This window comes from Lepidochelys kempii, chromosome 6, assembly GCF_965140285.1.
Source record: "Lepidochelys kempii isolate rLepKem1 chromosome 6, rLepKem1.hap1, whole genome shotgun sequence".
Classification (NCBI taxonomy): Eukaryota; Metazoa; Chordata; order Testudines; family Cheloniidae; genus Lepidochelys; species Lepidochelys kempii.
In genome coordinates this window covers 119685072-119707506 of record NC_136385.1, presented here as the reverse complement: position 1 = coordinate 119707506, position 22435 = coordinate 119685072, and the positions used below count along the sequence as shown (strand labels likewise).

The 22435-nt window shown below is 39.6% G+C and overlaps 1 protein-coding gene and 1 non-coding gene across 2 annotated transcripts in view; both read right to left on the bottom strand.

Annotated features, from left to right (window-relative positions):
- Positions 1 to 22435, bottom strand: part of KCNH5 (potassium voltage-gated channel subfamily H member 5) — a 235511-nt gene that overhangs the window by 105534 nt on the left and 107542 nt on the right. The window lies entirely within an intron of this gene.
- TRNAC-GCA (transfer RNA cysteine (anticodon GCA)) lies at positions 3891 to 3962 on the bottom strand. Its single transcript has one exon. It is a non-coding gene; the product is annotated as a tRNA-Cys (tRNA).

Below are 22435 nucleotides of genomic sequence, written 5' to 3'. Positions count from 1 at the left end.
GTCAAGATGCCAGGATGAATTTGCCCAGTGTACTGAATTATGGACATCACAACTGCTTCCACGGCAAGACTGTGATGTCTCAACTAGAGGACTCTGACTTCAGGATTAACCAGAAGGAGAACTTGTGTATTGAGGGGGAAACATCTCATCCAAATACAACTATAAATTAGCAAACGAAGAACATCTGAGGTGGTGTGAGGTTTTCCTTGCTCAAAGTTAACTTTTTCCATGTTTGTTCCAATGTCAAAGCCCTTCAGTGAATTTTAAGTCCCACTGACTAACACCCTATGTTCAAACAATATATCTCCCATAGGGAGGACCATATTTTTCTTAGAGCAAGGCAAACATGGACGAAACTGGGTTTTGGGGGATTTTAACCACACATAAATAAGCCAAATCCTAAAAGCTTTTTGGAGTCAATGAGATATATGCCATTATAAAGACTTCAGGATTTGGTCCAACAGGTTTTAATATTTAAGTATGGGATCTCACTAGAATTTAGCAATAACTGTCAAAGTTTCTCTGTTAAAGGACATGCTTAATCTTCCAGACTTGGAATTATATCGTAGTCCCATTGCACCTGCCATCCAAGAAAGATGCTAAATCACTATTGTCTTTGTTCAAGTCACAATATGATTACACATATATGCACTAGAATAATTTTACATATTACACTAGAATAATTTAAATTATCTGTGTTTAAATGTATAAAGCCAAGTTATAGCTATTTAATTATTGTTTCCCCTCTACCTGCATATTTGCCTTTATGTGAATCTTAGATAACTCTCAGATGTGATGAGGCATTAGAAGCTGGCCGGGGTTCCATTAATTTCCCTTGTCGTGAGGGAATTACATTTTAAATTAGTGTGTATGCAGTTGGGATCTGGATTACATTTTATGTGATTTGTGCATCTAAACATCAATGGTTCAATCCTATAAATCTTACTCGTGTATGTAGTTCTCACTAATGCAAATAGTCACACTGGATTCTCCCATGAATAAGAAATGTTCACAAGATCTAGCCCTGCAGAATGGAGCCTCAAAGTCACTGTGAAGCAAAGGACAACAATATACTTGTTAACAAGTCTTCAGAACCCTGGCTGTTCTCAGGGCTTTTCTGTTATTAGCTGCATATTAGATGAGTTTTAGACTAACCTATTAACTCTGATTGATTTTGCAGAGTGGTGTTCTGTACACTTTAAGTTTGGTTTTACAGAACTGATTATATTTCCCAAGAGAATTTCACTCCCTACAGTTTGTTTAATCTAATGTTTGCGTATTTTCTTTAATCTTATGAGGACTATGGGTCTCATTCTCACTGGAGCAGAGTGTATTCATCTTCTCTGTTCCATCTGATAGATACCAAACGACCTCCCTAAAATATTTATCATCCAATGCTATTATTTATTCATGTAAGTATGTGTTTGTGTATAATATCTGTGTACATTTACATAACCCACATCAAACCACTTTAAACAAAATTGGCTAGTGAGGTTATCCTGGTTCTCAATAATACTGAAAGCATTTTCCACATGGAGCCTGATCCAAAGTCCACCAAAGTCTATGGGAAGATTCCCTGATGTCACTGAATTTTGAAACAGGCCTTTAAGGAATATGTAACTTCTCACTTCAAAGTAACGCACATACACTACCAGTCTCCTCATTGTCAGTAACAGATGGCCTATGGAAAACCATTTGCTTTCTTTCACAGTGAATCTATAGTAAGTTTCCTGGAACTGGGACACTGCATATAACATGCTAGATATTATTATTAATCAAAAAGGAGAGGAAATAGTTACCAGAGCAAAACTAGAGCTGGACAAAATTTTGTGGGTTTTTTTGAAAAACATTTTCAAAAGAAAATTAACAGTTTCCATTTAATTCAACAAATTTCACTTTCTCTCCTGTTTTTCAATGAAAAAGTTAAAAAAAAAATTTCATTGTGAAAAATTGTTTCAAATTTTCAGTTTCCCCAGTCCCACACTTTATTTTATTACTTTTTCTGTCTTTTTTATCCCAATGGAAAAGTGTGAAAGAAGTAAAACTAAGAAAAGCTCTCTCTCTAGCATAAAAGAAAAAAACCCACAATATTGTAGTGGAAAAAATGTTTTAAAAAATTAGAAAAAGTGGGAAAAACTCATGTTCTCTTTTCTGTTGTCTCTCTTTTTCAACTGGAAAGCCTCAGGGGGAGGGGAGTAAAAGTTTATCAAAGTAACAGTTTCTTTCAGTTTTCAAAACTTAAAAATACTTTTCCAGTAGAAAAAAGTAAATAAGGGAAATTGTTTTCCCCTTCTCCCCAACATCTTTTCCAGTATGTGTGGGGGAAGGGTGAAAACAGTAAAAAAAAATTCAGAGAATTTTCCAACAATTTTGAAAAAAAAATTCAGATAAGAATATCTTGTTTTTAAATGTTTCATTTGGAATTTCTCCCCATCAAATATTTTTTTCAAAAAAATCCCACTTTTCAATTAAAATAATTTCAACCAGTTAGAATTAATGTCTTTCTCCTCATGAATTCCTATCAATTTTTCTGCAAATTGTTTAAATTCTCTGCCATACCTCCTCTGACTTTACCATCATCTTTCTAAAGCCTTCCAAATACATTGGTTATTATTCCTTTTGTTCAGAAACTTAACTTCCCCTCCACTGACACAGCGTTTTAAGCAGCTTTTGTTTATTTTATTTGACAAGTCGCATTATTCCTAATGAAGTCATTGACATGGCAGCTCCTCTGTGTAAATCTGGTTGCCATAGCAACCTTAACAGATCATCTGGTTTCCCCCAAATCCTTGTGCACGCGGAAAAAGTCACATACAGTATCTTCCCCGTGCTGCATCTTGAGCCACAAACACATTTTAAAAAAAACCTGACAATTTGTTCAGCCAGATTTGATCAGACTAATGGACCTAAGAGACGTACTTTTATAAATAAAACCACCTCCTCGTTGGATAAAGGCTCAGAGCGGATGGCTTTAACACTGGGCCACGTGAAAGTTGTCATTACAGTTAATGCTACACACTTGTTAATGAACCTTGCTCTATGAGGCACTATGAGTTTATCCATAGTGGCTTCACACAGCTAGCTCTAATCCCAGGGGAGTCCGTTCACAAATGTAGCCATCATGAATGTCTTCATCGGTTTCACTCTGGTGCCCACTGGCATTGAAAGGAAAGCCATATAGATCCCTAGAGTTTAAGGCCAGATGGGACCATTAGATCATCTAGCCTGACTTGTGGTATATCACAGGCCATTCATTTCACCCAGGTTTCAGAGTAACAGCCGTGTTAGTCTGTATTCGCAAAAAGAAAAGGAGTAACTTGTGGCACCTTAGAGACTAACCAATCTATTTGAGCATAAGCTTTCGTGAGCTACAGCTCACTTCATTGGATGCATCATTTCACCCAGTTACTCCTGCATTGAACCCAATTACTTGTTTTTGACTAAAACACAACTTGTGTTTGGCTGAAGCATATCAGTAGTCCTCCATGAGTCCTCCTGTCCTGTGTAAACCTGAGATGCTTGTGTTCATATGCTGATTTTAATCTCCTGGGCATTAGACTTGCTTGTTTTGGCCAAACCATGCCTCATTTGGTGGCACTGGGGCAAAGAAGCAAGAATCATAGAACCTCAAGGTTGAAGGGACCTTAGGAGGTCATCTCGTCCCACCCCCTGCTCAAAGCAGGACCAATCCCCAATTTTTGCTGCAGATCCCTAAATGGCCCCCTCAAGGATTGAATTCCCAACCCTGAGTTTAGCAGGCCAATGCTCAAACCACTGAGCTATGCCTCCCCCCCAAACAGAATGGCCCCCTCAAGGACTGAACTCACAACCCTGGGTTTAGCAGGCTAATGCTCAAACCACTGAGTTATCCCTCTGCCAAACAACTGCCCAGGGAGCACCTGGATTTGAACCAGGGACCTCTTGATCTGCCGTCAAATGCTCTACCACTGAGCTATACTCCCTGTGACGAGACCCAGTGCAGCAACAGTTGAAAGTACAGGATTCTACTACTCCTGATATGTACATTGTTTTAAAGATACTGTAAAAGGTAAAGGCAAAAATCCCCCGAACATAGGGTACAGCTACACTTAAAATGCTCCACTGGCACAGCTACATTACTGCAGTGCTTCAGCGTGGACACTCACTACAGCAACAGGAGGGGGTTTTCTCACCTCTGTAGTTAATTCACCTCCCCAAGAGGCAATAGCTAGCTCAATGGAAGAATTCTTCCATCCACCTAGTACTATCAACACGGGACTAAGGTAGGCATAGCTACATCTTTCAGGGGTATAGATTTGTCACACCCCTATAGCTATGCCCATGTAAGTTTTCAGAGTAGACCAGCCCATAGGGAGACTAAAGCACCGTTTGATGGTGCGAGTCCTTGCATGGTGCATTGCAACCCTGATACCAAGTTACTCTCTCCTACCTCTTAGTGGGTTGAAAAATTTGCTGAATATCCAAGGGCAGAATGGAACCACTGTTACTTAAGGAATAGATTCAGTAAGACTTTTGTAATATGCATCCATCTTTCTTCTAAGCATAAGTGTCTACATCTCAACCCACACCCTTTAATGGGCAGCATCTACTGTACCTAAAAATCTGTCTCCAAATTTCAGGTCCTGAAAGAGCATGACTGGGCAAATTATTATTACTATTATTATTTATTTGTATTAACATAGTGCCCAGGAGCGCTAGTTGTGGACCAAGACCCCCTTGTGTTAGGGACACAGAACAAAAAGACAGTCCATGCCCCAAAAAGTTTACAATCTTTTATGCGTGTAAGGCAAGAAAAAGCAAATGGATGCAGACAGATGGTGAAGTACAAGGAACCAATGAGATGATATCAGGTCAGCATGGTAGACAGTGGACTCAGCACACCTGCAGTCAAAGCACTGTTAAGTTTTTTGATGCATTTTATAGGAGGACTTTGTAGGAGGATACTGAGTAGCTTTGTGGCGGTCTATGGGGAGCATCTTCTAAGGATGGAAGGCAGCCCTGGAAAAAGTACGAAGATGATCATTTGAAGAAAAAAAAGAGGGCGATGGGAGCTGGCGCCATAGTCAGCTGGAGGCGGGAGTCAACATCTCGATAGTGAGTGAGAGATGATAGGTCGGGTGGGGATAGGCCATAAAGGACCCTGAAAGTGAAGACAAAGAGCTTGTGTTTGATGCAATAGAGAAGGGGGAGACAGTGCAGGCATGCATAGATAGGGGTGACACGGTCAAACTGATGGGCTAAAAAAAATTATTTAATTAGTTCATATACAATTTTGATGCTCATTCCATTAGCCTGTAGCCACAGCAGACCGAATGTACCTAGATCTCATGAGCTTAGATCATTCTTGAATGTTGATTATGCTCTTACTGTTTGATCTACATGGTGAGTGGGATTTGATCCACGTATTGGGTGTGATTCAAGCGCGTAAAGTGACCATGAACCACCGCTGCTCTGTGATCTGCACAGGCTACCTGTGTATTTCGGAATGGAATTCAAAGTATTATTTCTTATCCTATGCCAAGATCACTCACTATAGTATCTCTGAAACATTTAGTGTTTGGGTAATTGTTGGTGTAGTATGAAGTTGGAGGTATTTAATTTATTTTTCTGTAATTAGGGTGGTATTATTGGGCAGGCTGTTATTAGTAATTGTCATTAATGATATTTTACCTATTGAGAAGTTAAAGTTATCATTAGTGAGCTCAAAGTGCTGGATGGGATCTTTTTCAATATTATAAATGACAATAAATAAATTAGATCAATAAAATATAGCCCTCAAGATCTGACATGAATCTGCCAAAAATGAGAAAATTCAAATGTAAGAATGACATTATGGCTGAGGTTAGAAATGTAATCAATCAGAAATTACTTCTTGGGGTTCTTTACATATTTTTCATCTAGTGCCTCCCTACCATATTTGTGTAAATTACAAGTTAGAGCATTTTTTTTAGCAACTGTCACAACTCTGACCGCAACCTATATGAGAAATCAAGTTTAATTATTTCTGCTTCACATATTATCGACAATTAAAATTTGGGAAGCAGATTTCACCTGGCAGTTGTGTTGATGATGCACAATGTAAAGTTGAACATAACTTGCTCTGTATTATTAAATACTTGTTGTCAATGGAGTAGGAAGTTATGTCTCAAAAGGCAGATAAGGAGCAGTTCTTCTTAGTAATAAGGTGCTGTGAATATTTTTAGTAATTTTCCGTATAACTACAGTTAGACTTGCACTAGCGTGAAGAAAAGGTAAAATGATACATGTGGTGAGGACAGCTGTAACTAGGGCTGGTGCAAAATTTCACATCAAAACCATTGTTGAGGTAAAATTGAGTTTTAGATTAAACAAAACTTTTTTTGTGAAAAGTGTCTGCTTTCCATGGAAAATGTTATTTTCATTGAAAAACTGAGTACCTGGAAACCAGAAAAATTTCAGGTTTTGAATGGAAAGCAAAATATTTCAGTTAAAAAACAAAATATTTTGATTCTGAAATGCCACTGCAGTGCATCATGGGAGTTGTAGTTTGGGTACTTCGTGTCCTTATTTTTCTACTGGCAGGGCTCATGAGCCAGACTTCATCTTTTGTGATGATGATGCACCATGGCCCTGGGACTGCCATGAAATGAAGCAAAAGTACATTTAGTCCATTTAAACAACATTAATGGTCAGACTTAAAAAAAACAAAGCTGGACTCCCTGGCCTGATGTACCATCTCTCTGCACTCAGATAGAAGATCATGGTACATCAGCCAGGGAGCCCAGCCTTTACACAAAAATAGGAGCATGTGATCCTGCACTAAAGCTCCCTGAAGTAGGGTGGCATTTCAGAGTTGAAATATTTTTATTTTAGACTAAAATACTTTGGATTTGCATTTTTTGCTAATAACATAAAAAAATTTGTTGTTGTTGAAATTTTCCATGGGAGGCTGGGGGGCACAACACACTTTTTGACCATCTGTAGGTATAACAGTTGTCATTCGGACAATTCTTGGCTTTAGTCTGTTAGGTCTGACCATTAATGCTATTTAAATGGACCAAATGTACTTTTGCTTCATTTCATGATTTAAAATTAATTTTGAGTTTTTCAGACCTCTCCTGCATTTATATTATTTAATATGTGCAAATTGTACTTGTGAAATGAAAGGAACAACCCCAACCTCCACATAGTGAATTAATGCATGTTAATTGCAACAAAACTGTGCTAATGCAAATCTTAGGAACGCATATTCAGATAATAAACATGGTGTGATGCTACATTTAAAAATGACAGGTTTCAGAGTAACAGCCGTGTTAGTCTGTATTCGCAAAAAGAAAAGGAGGACTTGTGGCACCTTAGAGACTAACCAATTTATTAGAGCTCTAATAAATTGGTTAGTCTCTAAGGTGCCACAAGTCCTCCTTTTCTTTTTACATTTAAAAAAGATTTTTCATTTACAAACTCACCTGTTCGTGTGGATGGCTCATAATTGAAACCATGCAGATGTACTTGAATCCCACCCCATCTATTTCAGATTCTGAGTGTTCTCAACCTGCTGTCTAGGCTAGGCATGGATGATGCTGGTGAGACCCATGTAGTACTTGCTTTCCCAAACAAAACAGGGCTTCATCCAAATCCCACTGAAGTTAATGATAGGACTCACACTGACTTCCTCAGTAAGTTCCGGATCAGGCCCATATTGGACAACACCTTGCTGGCATCAGCTGCTGCATACTACCAGGGAACTACAGGCCAGTCAGCCTCACCTCAGTCCCTGGAAAAATCATGGAGCAGGTCCTAAAGGAATCAATTCTGAAGCACTTAGAGGAGAGGAAAGTGATCAGGAACAATCAGCATGGATACACCAAGGGCAAGTCATGCCTGACTAATCTAATTGCCTTCTACGATGAGATAACTGGCTGTGTGGACGAGGGGAAAGCAGTGGACGTGTTATTCCTTGACTTTAGCAAAGCTTTTGACATCGTCTCCCACAGTATTATTGCCAGCAAGTTAAAGAAGTATGGGCTGGATGAATGGATTATAAGGTGGATAGAAAGTTGGCTAGATCGTCGGGCTCAACGGGTAGTGATCAATGCCTCCGTGTCTAGTTGGCAGCCGGTATCAAGCGGAGTGCCCCAAGGGTCGGTCCTGGGGCCGGTTTTGTTCAATATCTTCATAAATGATCTAGAGGATGGTGTAGATTGCACTCTCAGCAAATTTGCGGATGATACTAAACTGGGAGGAGTGGTAGATACGCTGGAGAGGAGGGATAGGATACAGAAGGACCGAGACAAATTGGAGGATTGGGCCAAAAGAAATCTGATGAGGTTCAATAAGGATAAGTGCAGGGTCCTGCTCTTAGGACGGAAGAATCCAATGCACCGCTACAGACTAGGGGCCGAATGGCTAGGCAGCAGTTCTGCAGAAAAGGACCTAGGGGTGACAGTGGATGAGAAGCTGGATATGAGTCAGCAGTGTGCCCTTGTTGCCAAGAAGGCCAATGGCATTTTGGGATGTATAAGTAGGGGCATAGCGAGCAGATTGAGTGCGGGAGGTTTAGATTGGATATTAGGAAAAACTTTTTCACTAAGAGGGTGGTGAAACACTGGAATGCATTACCTAGGGAGGTGGTAGAATCTCCTTCCTTAGAGGTTTTTAAGGTCAGGCTTGACAAAGCCCTGGCTGGGATGATTTAGTTGGGGATCGGTCCTGCTTTGAGCAGGGGGTTGGACTAGATGACCTCCTGAGGTCCCTTCCAACCCTGATATTCTTTGATTCTATACTCCTCTAATAGCAGCCTCAGATCTAATGAGGCGCCTCACCTATTAAGCTGATTCCCAATGAGTGGTCAGACTCCTTCATTCAGGGCACCGATATACTTCTTACATCTCCTAGTCTATCACAACCACCTTGATTTTATTGAAAGTGAACCTAGAACAGCTCCTTCGGCACCCTTCTCCAGTCTCACATAGATATGGAGTCATTCGTTCTGCCACACTAGCAGGATCAGACAAAACAGAGTTGAGTGCCCACAGCATACTGGATGCACTGCAGCCCATGCCTTCTTACTTCCCCTCCAGATGCTACATACATATGTTGTGAGAGAAGACAGAACCCTGCTATACACCATATGCAAGATCACTTGGCTTAGAAGAGTCGCCTCAAACCACCCTCTGGAATCATCCATATAAAAATCAGCAGAGTCACAGTCACACAGCTCCATTTGTTCCAGTTAGAGACCACTGATAAGTCAACATCTCATGCTCAAGGGTACCCAAAATAGCTTATAAATCCAGAAGAATCAATTGTGGACATGTTTTCTTCATCCATGGCTCAAGAACATTATCTACCAATGCTACCAGTGTGGTTCCTGTCCCATTCCCAGGTCTGTAACGAGATTGTCACTCTAAGGATTCTAGTTACCTGAGCTGGCTACTCTGATACAACCTTCTCCACATCTCCCTCCCCTCACAAATGGAAGAGTTTGCTAAGACTGATAATTGGCAAGATCATCAGCTTCAAGAGAGCAGAGGCCTCACCAGTGCCTCAATAAGAATCCCTAGCACTCTGCTCTCACAAAGGGAGGGAGTGACAATCACCACAAAAAATGGGCAAATGTCTCTGTGGGCTTTAGCCAGTCAAGGGGGGACTGAATTCCTAATCACAGGTTGTGACTCAAAGTTTCCCAAACTCCTCCAGAACTTCTGTGAGTGAGCGCAGACAAAACTCAGGCAGCAAAGACCATGCACTAATCCCCCTCAAGACAGACATAGCTAAATTTGAACCTGGGCAAATTCATCCACAAAATAATGCTTGTTCCTCACAGTGAGGAAAAACCTGATTCTGTAACGAGTCATATTGCAAAATCAACAGAACTAAAACTGTCTGAAGTGATATTGCCCTCAATGCATGCCAGTAACCTCCACTGGCATCAACAGACGTTGGACTTATAGATCAAGGGCAGTAAATGCTCTTAAATGTTATTTAAATAGAGTTTTAATATTTGGTAAACCAAGACAGAACCCTGGTCCCCTTGAAGTGATGGCAAAACTCAAGTTAGAAGAAAAAGGCCTCCACCAAGTACCTGGATTTGAATACCACTTGAATTTTGGGGAAGTTTGGATCAGCATGTGGATCTGAAATTTGCACTGCAGATCCATCTCCACAATAAATCAACAGGGCCAGATTCTCAGCAGGTGTAAGTCAAAATAGCTCTATCAGAGCTACACCAATTTACACAAGCTGAGTATCAGTCTTCAGTGCACATTTTAAATGGGCTATATAAAATTAAATGGTGTTTGGACTTTGGCAAATCTCCCAATGGCTTCAAAACATCAGTAGGAGCTTCCTGTGCATAAGGACTACCTGCCCAGACCCATAGGTGCCGACTTCTGCTCCTACTGGTGGGTGCTCAACCCACCTCTGCCCCCAGCCACGCCCCCACTCCACCCCTTCCATGAGGCTCCGCCCCTGCCCTGCCCGTCCCATCCCTGCCCCGCCCTAACTCTGCCCCTTCCTGTCCCTATTCCAACTCCTTTCCCAAACCCCCCCCCCGACCCCAACTCTTCCCCGCCTCCTCCCCTGGGCATTCCATGTTCCTGCTCCTCCCACTCCCTCCCAGAATTCCGCCAAACACTGTTTGGTGGCGGCCGGGCAGGAAGTGCTGGGATGGGAGGTAGGCGAAGGAGCAGGGAGGCGGCGCACTCAGGGGGTGGAGCGGAGTTTGGCTGCCAGTGGGTGGAGAGGGCACATCCATCACATTAGAAAGTTAAGACTACTGCTATTAAAATGTGAGTTGTGTGCTTTTATTTGTAGAACAAAAAAACTTTAATTATTATTAAGATTTTTTTATATAGCGCTTTTATCCAAAGCGCTTTACAATAGTTAGCTAATGGTACAAACATTTGGAAAGATCATTAAGTGGTCCACCGGGACCCTCAGCACTTTTCAAGTGGTCTGCGAAAAAAAAGTTTGAGAACCACTGAACTTGACCAAATTAAGACCACTTAAATTCTGAATTGGAGTGTCTACACCAAGTTTTAATGCAGTTTAGCTAATCTATTTAAATTCATACCTTTAGTTAATTTGAATTAATTTTCCATGAGTGTCCACATGAGACAAGCAGTTTTAGCCATGTTGTTCCCAGGATATTAGAGACACAAGGTGGGTGAGGTAATGTCTTTTATTTGGACCATTTTACGTTGGAGAGAGAGACAAGCTTTCAAGCTACAAAAAGAGATCTGGGTGGCTCGAAAGCTTGTCTCTCTCACCAGCTGAAGTTAGTCTAATAAAAGATATTACCTCACTCATCTTATCTCCCACAAGACAAGTGCTTAGTCCATCGTAGGTTTATTTCATATTTGCTTTCTAACTGTGTAGTACGTTTTAATTTGTCCCACTGTGAACAACCACCATGTATGCTGATGTTCCATAGCTTAATTTCCAGTATGCATTTGAGCCCAAAGAGATTTTCTGTAATCATTTTAATAGGATTTACTTTTAATATCATCTGGAGTGCTAGAAATAAGCACACTGCAGTACTCTACATGCACACAAAAAAATCTCATAATTCAACTGCTGGAGTTTCCATAAAAACTCATTCTAGGCAGTATGGGCCAAATCTTGAAGTCCTTACCCAGGCCCAGTTACGACTTCAGTCAGGACTTGACCCCATTTTTACCTAAAATGTTATATTTACCTCATTATCTCTCAAGAACAATGTGTACAGATGTGCAAGAACTGGATTTTTCATTTCACTGGAAAATCCTCCATTTCAAAAAAAATTTCCATTCCAAAATAGAACGAACAAACAAAATATTTTGAAAGTTTTCTGTGAAACAAAATTTCAAAAATAATTCACTTCAGGTCAATCAACATGTTTCATTTCAGGTAAAATAAAATATTTTGTTCCAATAAAATCAAAACATTTTGTTCTGACTTTGACTATTATGTAAAATAAAATTACAAATTGAAATGACAAGTCATTTTGAAATGGAAAAGTGAAACATTCCCTCCTCAAAAGGTTGAAACAGAATTGAAACACTTTTTTTTTTAAATCAATTTTTCTTTCAAGGGGAAATTTTGTCAGAATCAACACATTTCTGCCAGGTTAATGTCTTAAGAGCCAGGCTGTTGTGATCTTATACACATTGAATTTAACTGTATTGAAGTCAAGGGGACTATTTGTGTAAGTGTTCACTCACATAAGTAATGGTACCCCAACCTAGCACTAATAAATGATTATGAATCACGATGAAGTAAATAAACACGTAATATTTTGACATTTAATTAAAAGAAGACTGTCAATTTGTGTTCAAGGTGATGATAAGCACAGAGCATTTAGCTGGTGTCAGGAAAAGCTTTTTGAAGTCATCTAGTCATCATGGACGTCCCACATTTTATTTTATTTTTTTGTGTCACTGTGTTAATTGACTAATTTTCAATAACAGCTAGAGAAAACCATATGTGGGTCCCTCAGAAGCAAGCCATTTCCCCAGCTCAGCCTGTTTTGCACCTATTTTATTTAAAGCAGAATTTAAAAGTAGTGACTGTGGTCAGAGGGACCATGATAAGGGATGTGGAAAACATGATACAAACAGAAGTAACAGATCACTCACTGGAACTCATCTCTGTGAAATCTACCCATCCATCTAGGTACTTACATGGCCCTTAATACAGCAAAAGGAAAAGGAGTACTTGTGGCACCTTAGAGACTAACAAATTTATTTGAGCATAAGCTACAGCTCACTTCATTGGATGCATTCAGTGAATACAGACTAACACGGCTGCTACTCTAAAACCTTAATACAGTAGTATCTTAGTATTTTCCTCTGTTATGATCAGGATTACTAATAGTAATAAGACACTCAGTCTTTCTTGCTTATTTCTGGAGGGTAAAACCTTAAATAACCTTCAGGATTGTACATGGAAAAAAATGAATATTGAGTGTGGTTTTAAACATGCCGGTCATTCTTTGGAAAGGAATTCCATCACTGAGGTTCAGCTTCTATCAAAGTTCCATCTCCAGTACTCATTAATCTTCCCTTATTGGCTGCAGTGAATAAAATGTAGCCTTGGTCATGGAGTAAGAGGTGAACTCTCAGGGAATTTGGCCCAATTCCATGAAAGGCTTTGAATGTCAGGGCAGAGACCTTGTATTCACTGGGGAGTCTGTGCAGAGAAAGAAACGCTCAGATGACATGCTCATGGCAACCAGTGTTGCTAAGCAAGGATTTGTTGAGTTTTGTATCATGTGTAACTTTTTCAGGGTGCATTAATTCACACTAATCAAGCCCAGTGGTCATGAATCCATAGATCACTGTGACCAGGTCTGAACGTGATGGAATGGGGCAGTCTTCTGGGGGACAGAAAGACATTAGTGGTTTTTGTACCCAGGGTCATTTGAGTCACAACACTAAATCCAACAAGATTCCAAGACTGTAACTTGATGCAACAATTTGTACGCCACACATGCAATAGCAGTGGACAATCCTTTTAAGCACTTCCCTTTTTCTACCAACATCACCTCCATCTTGCCTGGGTTTATCTTCAGGCAACTCCTCTTCCTGCAGAAAACAACCTGAGCTATGTATTGTGACAGCTGGGAGATGGCATTCTTTACATCTGACAAAGCTGATACTCGGTGTAGTAGGTGCTGTCTGCAGACTGCTGGACAAGTGGAGATCACTCAACTGAATAATGTTTACCTCTATGCATAGGTCTGGCCTGAGCAATGAATGAAAGGGATCCATGATGCTGGCGGCTAACAAGCGAGTCTATAAACTGTTTTTGACTTGCTGGGCAGTAACTGGTGAGGTCATCATCTTGGAGAGACAGTTTCTTCAGTACTGGCAGGATTAATGCATGCATTAAAGTGGGCCTCAAGATTCCTCACTCAAGGAGATGTTCTCAATCTCTGCTAGCTGTGGTCCCAGACATTCTCTGGCCTCTCACTGGCCAGGAAGGGAAGGAATCATTTCCACTGAAGGAACTGCCAGCAATTTTGCAAGACAATGAGACATCCCTAGCGTAGATGCACCCGCACCTCTCAGCCAGATATTAATAAGCACATCAATTAGCATGATGAGACTTTTGTGACACAGCCTTCTGTAAACATGGGTTAAATAGCAGCAATATTGCACTGTAAAATAATTAAATTAGTCTGGTGATATTGTGCACGAAAAAGAATCTGAAAACACCTTAAAAGGAACTCTCTAAATCTTTATGTAAAAAAAAGAACCCAAAAAAGCAACATTACCCAGCACTTTATTTTCAAAATAATCTGTAACAGAACCTAAATGTATGGTTAGCACATCTAAATGAAAGAAAACTAAAAAGACTCTATATTAGAGGCAATACAATTTATTTAGAGGGAAGTGATGAGCAAAGTTCTAGAAATGTACATCATATAAAGCTGTCAATATAAAATCAAGGAAAGTTCCCAAAAAAGGATACAGTTTTGAAAAGCTGAGTGAAATACTGTTCAACAATCCCTTTATCTGACATTAGGAGAGAAGGAAAAGAATGAAGAATTAATACAGGCTGGAGTTTCATTTGCAATGTCTTAGATAATCATTTTGTCAGCTGTGGGCAAAAGAATGTCGGGTTTTAGAATTCCATTGCCTCTATTACGTATCGAGTGCATGTGGCCCATTTGAAACCCGTAGAGGAACGCTGCAATTGATTTTCTGAAAAAGAAAACCTGTATAACTCTGAATTCTTTCATATAATCTACATTACTGAAGGTGTTAAATTAACATAATTCTGACTGCAAACCACTTTCATTACCTCTGGCAACTCAGACACACACTTCTCTGAGATGAGTATTGCTTTGATCACTGGTGGAGGGGTGAGGGCAGAATTAAAAAGGAACACCAAAACATGAAAACACATCCATGTGGTTACGTTGGTTGGCACAATTATTAGATTGTTTTTGACTCTTACAAAACAAATTAAAATTTGGGATGGTCCCAAAGCAAATCTCTCGGTTGAAACGCCCACAAGTCTTTGTTGGAATTTGAACTCCAAACCTGTGTCCAAATTTCACATCTCAGTCCGTAAATTCATTATAGGCAGACCCAAAACACTGCCCTACTGAACCCCAGATCATTTTAGGGTGTTTGAAATGTGGGTCTGAATTTTATGGCCCATCCTTAATCTAAATAGAAAAACAGCAAACAAAAAAATGTTCCACAGAACACTTACATAGGAAAGTTCATTAAAAATGCACCAAAAAGCAATTAATGTTCTCTCATTCTTTTAAAAGATTAATACAGCTTTTAGTGAGTGCGGCTGAACTGGAATTGTCAGAGCAGATGGAACTTTATGGTTTTCTACACAAATTCCAGCGATAAGTCTGAAGTGGCACCAAAACTGGACTAATTCCCTGTCTTCTATTTATTTTAGGGGTTTCTGTAACTGCCTACTACAGGGTTTCTTGCCTTGGGTGTTGGCCACTGCCATTGACATGACAGTAGACTAGATAAACCACTGTTCTGATCCAGTCTGGCAATTCCCAGGTCCTACGGGCTCATCACCGTAGCTAAATACTTCCCTGGCACCTGATGCACATCTTCAGGCACTCTTAGCAGACTTCATACATTTTCCACTATTCTTCCCTGCCTGGATAAAGAGGCTCTGTTTGGGGAATCATTTTTTAAAACTGTCATCCTTAGAGCTATTTGCAGTGTAGTTTTACCTGTGCTGGTCCCAGGATACTGCAGAGACCAGGTGGGTAAGGTAGTATCTTTTACTGGACCAATTTCTGTTGGTGAAAGAGACAAGCTTTCAAGCGACACAGAGCTCGAAGAAGCAGCTCTATGTAGCTTGCAAGCTTGTCTCTTTCATCAACAGAAGTTGGTCTAGTAAAAGATATTTCCTCACCCACCCTGTCTCTTTCATTAGAGCTGGGCAACTAACCAATTTTTCAGTTCACAGGCAGTTTCAAAACCTTTGGTTCAGGCGGGACTGAAACCATTAGTGGCAATTCATAGTCATTCATAATGAACATAATAAAGAATAGTCATTGGGGCAGAGAACAAGAGTAAGAATGACCCTATAGCCTGATGGTTAGGGGCCCTCAACAGGGAGGTGGCAGACTCAAGGTCAAATCCCTCCACTAATGACTACTTAATTACTTATAGAAAGTGGAACAGCTTCAACAGGAATGACTGAGAGCCCCCCATATCAGAATATTCAAGAACCTAGTGGCTAGAGCATGCTCCTGAGAGAGAGGAGACCCAAGTTCAAATCCCTTTTCCACATCAGGTAGCAGGAGGAACCAAAAGGTTGTCTCCCACATCCCAGGTCAGTGCTCTAACCACTGAATCAAAGGTTAAAAGGGGAAGGTTACCACCTCCTCCTCACTGTTTCTCTGGAAAAAACTATTCAGCGAATTTGTGTAAAATTTGTAAACAGTTTCAAGTTGACTAACTAAAGTATTCATCTGAAAAACTTCCCCCAGCTCTAGTCATCATGCTGGTCAAGGTGGAAATGCTTTGTCAAAAAGGAGAAGATTCTGTAACGTCTCCTGAATGTTTTCAGACGCTGGATTAGTCTGCTCTCCTGCAAAAGTTCTTTCCACAGTTGAATCCCCTCCACTGAGTATGATTTATCTCCAGCTCTGAAATACTTTGTCCCGGGCTCTGCAAACTGGATTGCCCCACAGAAATGCAGCTGTCTCAGTGAGACATGGACAGAGATACATTTGCTGATGTAGTTGTCTGACCAATTGACAGCTCTGAAGTTCAGGACCAAGGCTTTGAAACTTGATTTTCAGTGGTACTCATTTAAGTACTTTGGAAAATTTTGCCCAATTTCCCTGAACATAAGGTATGGCGATCCCTTTATATTTATGACAAATGTAAGGGTAAACACCTTTAAAATCCCTCCTGGCCAGAGGAAAAACCCTTTCACCTGTAAAGGGTTAAGAAGCTAGGATAACCTCGCTGGCACCTGACCACAATGACCAATGAGGAGACAAGATACTTTCAAAGCTGGAGGGGGGTGAAACAAAGGGTCTGGGTCTGTCTGTGTGATACTTTTGCCGGGGACAAAACAGGAATGGAGTCTTAGAACTTAGTAAGTAATCTAGCTAAATATGCATTAGATTCTGTTTGTTTAAATGGCTGAGAAAATAAGCTGTGCTGAATGGAATGGATATTCCTGTTTTTGTGTCTTTTTGTAACTTAAGGTTTTGCCTAGAGGGATTCTCTATGTTTTGAATCTAATTACCCTATACGGTATTTACCATCCTGATTTTACAGAGGTGATTCTTTCTACTTTTTCTTCTATTAAAATTCTTCTTTTAAGAAACTGAATGCTTTTTCATTGTTCTTAAGATCCAAGGGTTTTGGTCTGTGGTCACCTATGCAAATTGGTGAGGATTTTTATCAAGCCTTCCCCAGAAAAAAGGAGGTAAGATTTGGGAGGATTTTGTGGGGAAAGACATTTCCAAACGGGCTCTTTCCTAATAATAATAATACCGATGTTAGACGTTTGGTGGTGGCAGCGAAAGTCCAAGGGCAAAGGGTAAAATAGTTTGTACCCTGGGGAAGTTTTAACCTAAGCTGGTGAAAGTAAGCTTAGGAGGTTTCATGCAGGTCCCCACATCTGTACCCTAGCATTCAGAGTGGGGAAGGAACCTTGACAACATTCAATCCAAAATAAGTATCAATGGCTTATTATGACAAATTGCTCAAATCTACTGAAGCACGAGGTTCTAATATGTGATAACAGTATTGCTTTAATATTTGAAACAATGTAGGAAACTCCTGCGTATTTTATAGGCGGGTTCAAAAAAGAAAACATACTAGAATGACAGATACTATAGCACACGTACAATTAGAGCTAGTTGAGAAATAAAAGCTTGTTTACACAAAATTAAAAGTTTCAGAGTTGTTTAGTTATTTTCTAAATGGACCCATTTTTGTTTTTTTCAAAATGTTTCATGATTTCCCCCCTATTTTTAAAAGCCCAGTATTGAAAAAGGCTATCCATTTTTGTAAATGTTGATAACTTATCAATTTGTCATGTTTTTGATAAAAATGTTGAAAAAAATATTCAAAAGTAGCACAATATTTTTCATCAAAAATGACAACTTTTTACATCAACAATTTATTTTACAAAAAAAATATTTAAAAACTGGCCACTTTTGGACAAAACAATTTTCAGTTCAATAAAATTTCAACAAGCAAGAGATAGATTTCGATGTTGCTGCTGCTTCTTGAGACAGTCATGCAGGACATTATGGCTGAAAACATACTGAAAACAAACAGTAACTAATTCATATAAAGCATTACAAAGAGATCAGATACAGTCAACGTAAATGTTAAAGGTAGGGAATATCTCTCACTACACGTTGGCACAGTGCCTAGCACAATGGAATCTGGATCTCTGTTGGCATTTTGAGCACTAACTCAATGCATATAATTAAATTAATAACAATGATCATAAAAATAAACTGACAAATTTGTCCACAGGGAAGGGTTTCTACTGTTCATGTAATCTTTACACAAAAATCTCTCTCCCACTAAACTATGTTCAACTCACAGAGATGTTGCTTTATAGATCATCTTCCTCATTTACATATAGCTGGATCTGGGGACGACATCCAAAGTTTATGAAGAGGTCTACATCTTGAGTAACTGGCTTAAAGATTTAGTGTTAATGTTTTTTGCTTGTCTCTGATGTTCATGGAGAAACATGTCTAGGCAACAGTAATTTAGGTCCGTTTCACAGTGTGGGGGGTTTTCAGACACTTTCAGTATGAAAAGCAGAGATTTATTTACTTCCTGTAGTGCTACCAAGTTGACTCCCTTCCACTATCATATCTCTGTCAAAACTTTTGTATTAATTAAGAAAGCTGAGGCTGTAACTAAGGAATTGGAAAGTGCTCTAATGGAATGACCTTCCTCGCATGGCTTTAATGTTACCGAAGTGTAACAAAGTGTAGCAAAATTTTGACAATTGTCTTAAAGATAAAGAGCCAGAACAAATGCCCTACGCTTTTTCAAAGAAATCATCATGATATAAATTAGTAACACCTTCTACGTTATCCTTAACATGTGCATCAATTATAGCAACCTGGGTGACTGCAATATCTGTAAGGCACCTGTCACCGGATAAGAAAAACTCTGGCCTGAGAAATGTCCCAGAGGACTGGAATCATAATAAAAATGGTATGTATGCTGCATGTTCCCAGGGCACATAAAATTAAATAAATGGTAAAATTAAATATATACTTCAGTTTGGATTCACCTTCAGAGATTCAAGAAATTATTAAAACCATTTTGTTATTCGGCTAGCCAGCCTTTACGGTTTTGCCATTACATCAGAGCTCTCTTCCATTTATTAAATGACGTCTACCATCCAAGACCTGAACTCTTCTTTTCCTCTAATGCCACCTTACATGAGAAGTTAAAAGTTCTCCCACTTTTCTATGGTGGGCATACTTCCTGCCATTCCAAGGAGCAAGTGGCAAACAAACAACTTGCTGCTCCACAGCTGGCACCATTTAAAGACACACAGCTTTAGGGGCAACTGTACTCCTCCCTTCGGGAGTGTCAATGCAACTCCTGCACTACAAACCTTCTCATGGCTAGTCTAAGTGGCTTTCAACACCCCGTAAGGTGGGAACTGCTCATGCGTCTACATCTCCAGCATTACATGCAGGTCTATAGACCAGTACAGGTTCCCCAGGAACAAAAAAGTCTCTTCAAGTCCCTTCTAAGCAATTATTTCCCTTGACAGACACCCCATAGTTATTAGCTACCGTTGTTTCAACATAAAATGTTTTTTCTTCTGTTGAAGCTTCCTGCAAACAAACTTAGCATCCAGCTTGTATAACTTTGCCAGGCCTCAGTTATGAAACAGCTGTGCCATCAATGTGGTTTGAATCACAGCTGAGACAGGACTTTATTCCGTTACCCACTGAAATTATTGTTAAATTGGCACCTGAAACACACAGGCAGTGCTTTGCCAGAAGCTCCAATGACTACAGTCAAACAAAGGATTTGTGCCCTAGTATCTATGTCATCGCCATTTGGTCTGCATTTAAACAAATACCACACAATAAGACCGTCACCCTAATGTTTTAGTGAGTACAAAACAAATGGGACGGACATCACCATTTTCGCTGACCTAGTGTCAGGCTATGACACAGCCATCAGTGTTGCTTGCCTCAGAGCTGCTTTAAGACTTCATTTTGGAACCCAGTGATTATACTGTGGCAAGAATTTCACTCTGCTTATCTGAGATGGTAGAAAGAACTCCAGACTTTTCAGTACATGACATTACTGAATAAATAATAAATTTGCACTATGTTTGCCCCATGCATATTGGTAAGGTTAACAATTTGGGAATAGAGCTGCTTTAAAAATGGATTTTTTTCCCTACAATTCTTGCCTCCACCCCCCAAAAAAATTCAAATTGATTATTTTTGTCAAAGTGTCAAGATTTTTTTGAACTAGCTCTAGATTAATTTTTTACCAAAAAAGTGTTTTACAAAAATTCACCTAGTTTTTTTAAATAAAAATTTCAACAACAAAAAATCAAAATTCGGAAGATTTCAACCAATCACAATATTTGTGATCATTAGTTGAGCATAGAATCCCAAGTTTTGTCAGTGTAGCTCTTTCATCTCCAAACTATTCAGAAGATGTAGCCTTTTCTTCCAGATATGAATCTGCCTACAAGGGACCTAGAGGATAGATTACTGCAGGACACTCTGTTGAAGTCCGCTCTTGAAAATCGCTTACTGATCACAAGTACAAGAGTGCAGACTGTAGCAATGTAGTTACATAAGGGTCTCAGGCTGTGGGAGTTGGTGGTGTCCCAGCTGCATGAGCTTCACTTCTGCTTATTGTTTAGTGAGTCAAGATCTGAACATCCCGTAGATAAAGGATATAAAAGCACATAAATCCCTTATTGTATCTGCACATAAAGAGCTTGGCACAGAAGAAGCAAATTTAAAATGAACTTTCCAATTAACATTAGATCAGATCTGCAGTGTGACAAAAAGAAGAGCAGGAAAAGAATATAGGAAGAAAGTGAACATTGAGAGTGAAGAAGTGTAAGTTAGGAACAATTTTACATAACAGGGTACTATTACGTCCAGAGGAAAAGGGGGTTGTAAGGAAACAGTGAAAAATTTCTTGCCCAGCAGTTAAAATGTAGCCCAAAGTCTCATGTCAAAAATTATTGCGCTAAGGAGACTGGATAGTTCATAAGAAGAAAAGTAATGGGATACAAAGTATTTCCCCTCTACATCTTTGGTGTGAATTAAGTGCTGCTCAGTAGCCATTGTATTCCTTTCTGAGCTCAAATTCAGGGAAAATTCACTGAAATCCATATCCTTAGATTGAGTCTGCAGAAAAAGAAGGTACAAGGCTAGACCAGAAGAAGTCATCAGCCTGGTATGCCCCAAATATGCCAAATTCTAAAACTTATTTATGAAAAACTATTCAACCAAGAGGTCAAGGAATAGAAAAATTAGCAAGGGGATTAAAACATTTCTGCACTGAAGTACCTTGTCCTACCTCCTCTCAGCAGACATTCAGCAGCAAAAAAGCAGGGGGGGAAATCTTGAGCATTGGTGGTAGAAAATATATTCTGATACAGACAATCTAGGACAAGAATTTCTACAAACGTACAACACGGTGGCAAAGGAGGCGAAGAGAGCCTTCCTCTCCTCTACTATCAAGGCTACAAAATCTCCCCCCCGACAGAACAGTTCTGGACAGCAAATTGCTTTGAAAGTCCAGGCTGCCTCCATTCAACCACAAAACAATATATTTCACCTGCATGTAGCATGGCTTCGATGACCACCAAGACACTGAGAAACAGAACACATACTTTTATTTGAAAGAAAATGTTTTCCAATGAACCTTGTCTGACCATTGAATAAATTAAAAGTAAAAGGTGATTTGTAATCTAGCTAACCATTTCTTATTCCTTGCCCATTATAGAACATGTTTAGAATGGTCTTGGTTAATGAATGCCAAAAGGAGATTCAGCTACTATACCGAAATAATCACATTTCACTGAACTTTCTCAGATTTTGAGAGAGAATAGCTATCTTTCAATTTATGATTTTTTTTTTGAAGAAATCATTCCCCTTCCTCGTACTGCTGAACAAACAAACTATCGCTAATGCTAGAATCTGTGCATTGTAAGGAAGGGCAAACTTCATACAAAAGGGACTTGACCACTAGCTTCTCTTTAACCACAGACTTAGCTAATCAAATCATTACATTATTCAAGGTTAGCATGTGACCAATTAACTCAGCACTGTGAAAGAATTAACCTGATGCATTTAGGAGACTTAAGCTTTAAACATCTGAGACACCGGATACTTTCACAAGGATGGCGTGTTACTTTTATCAACAAATATCCCAACGGACTTACTTCAGCTTGAGGCGTAAGTGTCATCACGTGTGGGTAGCTGTCACAGAGTAGA